The following is a 7096-nucleotide window of genomic DNA, read 5'->3' on the forward strand; positions in this document are numbered from 1 at the left end:
TGACATATATAGCAATTGTAAGTCACTTTGGATAAAAGCGTCAGCTAAATGACATGTAATGATGGTAGCATCAAAATCACTATTTTTAAAACTATAAGAAGGCTCGACACAACATGAAACTTTGCTCAAAGTATCACCACCACTACACATGAGCATTGAGAACATTGTTTGTTTACTTAGCTGTTGTTGTTTTTGCTTGGTGCCATCTTTGTCAGTCAAAAAGAATCAATCTCCAAATGCAAATGAATGGACTCCATAGCAGGAAATGTAATTCTTACATGAGACTCCTTTTTCAACTAAAAGGTCATCCTTGTTTTTCACTAACGACAAAACAACAAATCCGTGCATTTATATGGAACTAAGCTTTAGGAACTTTCCATCTTTACTTTCCTCCCTTGACAATATTTCACTGGCCATGTGGACGGCGACTGGAAAAAACACTACATTGAGTTGTTAAAACCTTTCTTTTTAGTATACTCAGTGTACACAAACAATGTTCCCCATGCTTGATACTCGGACCAAAGTTTCATGTTGTGTCGAACCTTCTTTGTGTTTTAAAAATGACCAAAAAACAATAATTTGGTAAATCTTAAAAGTGGAGCTTCCGGTCTAATTATGCTTTTAAACGAAAGTTTGACTCAGGTACATTCACAAAAAGACCCTAGGTTGCAAATTGGCGAGAGTTACACTTTAAGGCTGAGGTTTGCATTTTGTGAATGAATTGCTCTATATCAACAAAATATCCTCTCTCACATTTTGTTTCCTCTTGCATTTTTAGGCACTTCCTGTTAACTTTCTTGTCCTTGATCTCTGAAATACTTGTTCATAAAAGTCTGTATTTTGAGTCGTCATAAAGATGAGAATATTTAACATCAAGTATGATATTTAGTATGACATTTGATCTCAACAGATTGTGAAAGTGTAAAATTACTTTGGACCTAAAGAGGGGGAGACTCAGGCACCAGAGGGAAGACTATTATATAAGATTATTAGTGAGTGGCTGTCACAACAGGATACTGTTGGATGACAACTTTGTTTCCTTCCGCCAATAACTCGTCATCTAATTAAAGGTGGCACCCTATCTTTCACATTACATCCAGTGTTGGACTAGCAAGTCTCAGTGACACTGTTTGCCCCGTTTCCCACTCACTCCACCATCGTTTTCATCACCATCATTTCCTGAAATGCTCCAGGGTTTACATTGCATGCATTGTGGACGATTTAAATAGAACAATCTTGGGAGGACATCTGTGACTCACTGTGCCTTTTGGGTAACCACGTTAGCAAGGAGCTGTACAGTATGGACAGAATTTGATCAGCTGGGCAGGAGCTTGAATGCCAGAGGATTGACGTGTTAAAGTGATTCTTTGTTTTTTGTTAAATGTAGATAACAATGAATTACATATCAATATCACATTATTACAACATATTTGAACTATAAGAGGTAGTTTAGTCCTCAAATTTACTCAATTTTACTTAAAGTCTGTTTGTGTTGCATTCACGTCAAACCTGCCACTCAAATCATCCAGTCTGAAATTTGCTAAAAACATCTGACCAATGCTTATCACCTGATCTGTCACTCTGCCCCATTAACGATCTCTATTTGTCATTGGTATCTGTGTATATTCAGCATTCCAGTATAGCCCAGGGTAATTGTTTGCTTTATCTGATTATCTTCAGGTTACTTGTTTAGGTCTGCTAGAAAGCCTTTTTTACACCATAACAGAACACATTACATTTTGTTATGTCATAGAAAGCACAAGTGTAAATAATAAAAGGAATGATGTCTAAATCCCATTTAGCTGCCTTATCTGTCAAGGTTCTGGTATTGTGCATGCTGTCATGGCTTACTGGGGCACTTAGCAACAGGCAATAGAACAGAAGCATTTTTAATGTTAATAATAACACCTGTGCGAGTCAAACTGCTATTAAAAGGTCATTGGCCCAACAAAGACTGTTTTACTCCCTCACTGTAAAAACCTGATGCAGGAATTTAGTGAAACTAAAAACAAAAACATGATCAGCACATAGTTTTGAGCAGACTTTCCAGCGTGCACTATTTTAATGCTGTCAGAGATCCTTCTTTTTTTGTAGTTCGAAGGAAACACACACAATTGAGAATCTGCTGAGTGGCTTTAATGTAGAATTTGTAATACCTTCACCATGGCATCCTATTGTGTCAGATATCTATAGGGTTAAGGTATTTTATCAGAACAAGATGAAAAGAAGACAGAAAGAGCCCTCACTGCTTAATCTGTTATTTAGCACAATGTCAGGTTTTTTTCTCCGTTTCTAGGCCTACGCCACCATTGCTGAAAGCAAAAACACAATGGTATGGACTTAGTTTTGCACTATACAGCCGCTCTTTTCTTGAGAGCTCCATGCATTGAGATGTGGCAATAACACAGTGAGAGGGTCAGACAGCGATCTTCAAATGAAATCTGAAGAGGTAGAGATACGTACCTGCACTTTTCTCTAAATGGAATTCTGCACCTGAGAGGAGAAGACATGTGCTGTGATCTCCTTTTCTATCTTCACCACTGGTTCCTTCTCTCATTACAGTTTTTTGATCACACATATTTTGTGCAAAGGGAAAGCTATGAGTCTAATCTTTGGTATTGTTGTGAAGGCAAGAACCTCTTCTGCTTGGTAGATTTCTACAGTGTTGCTAACTGAATCTGAATTAATTCTGTTAATTCTGTTAATTCTGACAAAAATGTTATAATTGTTGTGGATACATTTAACATAAAACATCAGAATATTAAGCCTTGAACAGAAGATTCCATTGTAGGTGTTTCACTAAAAGAAAGAGATTGCCTCTGACAATACAAATCTTTGTTTGCAAAGAGAATACTCTACAGGATAACAGCCTATAATCTGTGTAGAAAATGACAGAAGGGTAAGTGTTGAATTGGAAGAGGTGAGTTGTACTCTTCAAACTGCATTCATTTAAATAAAAACCTGATATGCATACATTTTTATGAGATAGCTTCTGTGTAAATGGATGTCACTTAGTAAAAGTGTGTACACACCCTGTGCTGCGACAACAACAGAGTGAACAAGGGGAAGCATGTGATCACAATGCAAATTGTCAAAACTCACACATGATGCAATATCAGATGCAGAGTAAGACAGAACAGAACAACATCCGCAGAAAACAGATTTCTCTCAGTGTTACATTTCAGTTTAATCCAGGTGTGTGCTCTCATGTGCATCCACAAACATGAATAGGCAGGTTCAGGGCCAAGCAGTGCGGAGTTAATTAGTCCAGGCTCCACAGACAGTCTGGGAGGAAACAGAGAAGAGACCCAGCAAAGTAAACAACTCTATTATCTCATTTATTGTCGTACTAGTCGTAAAATTGTGTTGAGACCAACGTTAGCGCTTGTTCTTTTCAGTTCAGCTCGTTGGATGTTGTTAACAATGTTTGTGCAGCTACTTGGGGGGTTACACCTGTGCTTGTTCTCCAAAATTACACAAGAGATTATCATCTCAAAAGAAAACAGCTGCTTTGTATTAGCATCTTAGACATGACTTCCCGCACTTCCCTCCTGATTCTGTCCAACTGAATCGCGCCTGCAGCATTTAGCTTTATTCAAGTTCTTTGGACTAATGGTAACATCTTGTGACAGACGTGTATCAATGCTCCCCTGAAAGAGTATAATATAAAATACAGGGGTCCGTCTAATGACTAATATCTTGTCCTCTTCAGGGAGGTAAAGTCAATCCATGCAATAACCCAACTCCCACTCAAGGGTCACACAAACTAGCCACACACCCTCAGGATACAAGGGGACCATGTCATACAACATTCACTTAGGTGAATGAAATAAACCTTGAGCATATTATGCTTGTCATTAAGGGCTCTAAAGTGACTGTTGCCCAATATGTTGCTCTCACAAGGCATCTTAGAGAGCTGAGCTAGTACTAGCTGGGTGGCTCACTTGTGTTGGCATGGTAGCAGCCGGAGACGAAAGCCACAATTGTGAGAGAAGAGTCTGTAGTCCTTCATGCCGGAGTAGGCGGTCAAGGCAAATTGCCCTTCTGCACTTTCGCAGCATAGGCCATAGCTGCAGTGAATCTAATTAACGGTTCTCAAGCAGTGAATGGAGACTCCTCAATAAAATGTGCAGAATAAATGATATAGGCATAATGCTTAAAACAATTTTTGTCCTTGGTCGAGAAAATGAGAAATAACAGAAAAGCATTGGAATGTACTCTAAATTAGAATGTTTATTAAATAACTTTCAGATGTTAAGAATTCAAGCATACACATACAGCACAGGTAGTATAAAACACTCCACTCACCTCAATATGGTAAGAATGTTAGAAAGATCTGTTGCGTTAGAATAAAACCCCAACAGTGGCATTTAAAGACTTGCAACCATAATATTCATATTCAGAACAAATTTGGACAAGTCCCTAACAGGCCATACCATCTGTGATTGAATTGCCGGTGTATCAGTCAAAATGTTGCAACATAATTTATTACATAGGAGAAATGTGTATAAAACTATGATAGCACATACCAAACATGGACAAAATGCATCAACAAAGAGGATACTGTACCTGTTACTGTCAATGTTTTGATTCTGAATGATCTGTCAGTTCTTCAGCTCTCTAAAACTCAAAAACATGCTGTTCCCCTTCGAGGGGAACTCGAACTGCGTCGGTTACGACACTATGGGAACGCCTATAGTGTCGTAACCGACGCAGTGTCTCGTTCCCCTATCTCGGGGAACAAGGGTTACATACGTAACCCGAGACGTTCGCCTTCGAGGGGAACTCGAACTGCGTCGGTTACGACACTATAGGCGTTCCCATTGTGTCGTAACCGACGCAGTGTCTCGTTCCCCTATCTCGGGGAACAAGGGTTACATACGTAACCCGAGACGTTTTTGCTGGACTTACAGCCGCCAAGAGAATGATTGCAACCCGTTGGAAACCACCTCATGACTTGCGTATTTGTACATGGACCCTATCCTTTTTGCATGTCATATGTATGGAGCTATCCACGCCTTGCATAAATGGAGCGCCAAGAAAGACTTGGGACACTTGGCTCATTGCTGAATCTTTGAAATCCATGCTGTAGACTTGTGCTATAGCCTTCCTGCTTCTATCTGTGCATGCGTTTGGTCCCTTTTGTCTTAAGCAGGTCTCCCTATCAATGCCTCTTGTTTGTTTGTGTGTTTGTTTGTGTCTGTCTCTGTGTGTCTTGTTTGTGAGCTGCAGACATTGTTCTTGCTGTTGAGTTTTTGTTGTGTCTCACTCCTTCCTGTATTTTCTCTCTTTGTTTTGGTGCACTGTACCTTCTTCAGTATGTGTAGTGTACTTTTCTAACAAAGAGGAAGAGCAATCAGAAGATATTAAACAATGTATAGAGAGGGTGGTGGTACATCACCTTATGTTTAAATGATTGTATGTTAAAACCATAGAACATGAGTCCATTCACATGTGCAAATTCTTTAATCATTGAAATCCACTTGAGTTGTCTTTGCCTCTTTTGTGTTTGTTTTGTAATCTTAAATTTGTGTTACATGTAACTAATTTGTTCTGCTATCTTGGCCAGGTCTCTCTTGAAAAAGAGATTTTATATACAATTAGACACAATTTAGACACAATACATAGCCTAGTCCTACTATTGATATAACACTATTCCACTGCTAAACAAGTGGCGGTAACACGCAATGCACTAGCAAAGACATGGACGAAGAAGACTGCAAGCTAATAAGCTTGGATGCAAGCAATACTAAATTTAAAAAACCTAAACATTTTTGCAAATGTTTTGTGTTTTACATAACTGTTGTTTAAAACCCCTTTAGGTTAAATCAACAACTACTCCGTCACATTGACAATCAGTTATGCTTTACATTTTGACGAAAAAGGAGTCTATGCAAAGGTTGGAATCATTTATTGAACTAAGGTTAACACAAAACAAACAATGGAGTGGGTAGATACTTCAAATAATGAAATCATGACATGGGTCATTTCTAGTTTAATGTCATATTACATTTGCACGGGGAAAGGGACTGAATTTGATACTAACCATCATTGTGGTTAGCATTGTTGTCTTGAATATGAAAAGACATTTTTAAGACTTCACATGTAGCCAATAAACAAATATTATCATACAATGAAATGTTAAATGATCATGTACACATGTTTATGTCTAAGAAATAATCTGAATACAATGCCATTCTCCCACTGCATGAATCAAAATTAGGTTTAACAAAATGGTTATGTTCACAATTTTCCCAGCAACTATGTACATATGAATACTGTACATATCTCAGGAAAGCTCGCTCACAAGCCCGCCGTCTGGTGCCAGGCCCAGACGGCGGGCTTGTGAGCGAGCGCCTGGTGGCAGGGTTTGCCACGGAGCCCGGTTGGGCACAGCCCGAAGAAGCAACGTTGCACTTCTCCCCCCAGCCCATGGGCCCACCACCTGTGGGAGGATCCAAAGGGGTCGGGTGCGCTGCCACATGGGTGGCAGCGAAGGTCAGGGGCTTCGACGGACCAGACCCGGGCGGCAGAGGCTGGCTCTGGGGACGTGGAATGTCACCTCTCTGGGGGGGGAAGGAGCCGGAACTTTTGCGGGGGGTGGAGCGCTACCAGTTAGATCTGGTAGGGCTTACCTCTACGCACAGTCTCGGTTCTGGAACCGTACTCCTGGATACGGGTTGGACTCTGTCTTACTCCGGAGTTGCCCATGGTGTGAGGTACCGGGCGGGTGTGGGGATACTCACAAGCCCCCAGCTGAGCGCCGCTGCGTTGGAGTTTACCCCGGTGGACGAGACGGTCGCCTCCCTACGCCTGCGGGTGATGGGGGGGGAAAACTCTGACTGTTGTTTGTGCATATGCACCAAACAAGAGTTTGGAGTATTCAGCCTTCTTGGAGACCTTGAATGGAGTCCTGTATGGGGCTCCAGTAGGGGACTCCATAGTTCTGCTGGGGTACTTCAACGCACACATGGGCAATGATGGAGATACTTGGAGAGGCGTGATTGGTAGGAACAGCCTCCCTGATCTGAATCAGAGTGGTTGACTGTTGTTGGACTTCTGTGCTAGTCATGGATTGTCCATCACAAACACCATG

This window comes from Etheostoma spectabile, chromosome 7, assembly GCF_008692095.1.
Source record: "Etheostoma spectabile isolate EspeVRDwgs_2016 chromosome 7, UIUC_Espe_1.0, whole genome shotgun sequence".
In the NCBI taxonomy this organism is placed as follows: Eukaryota; Metazoa; Chordata; class Actinopteri; order Perciformes; family Percidae; genus Etheostoma; species Etheostoma spectabile.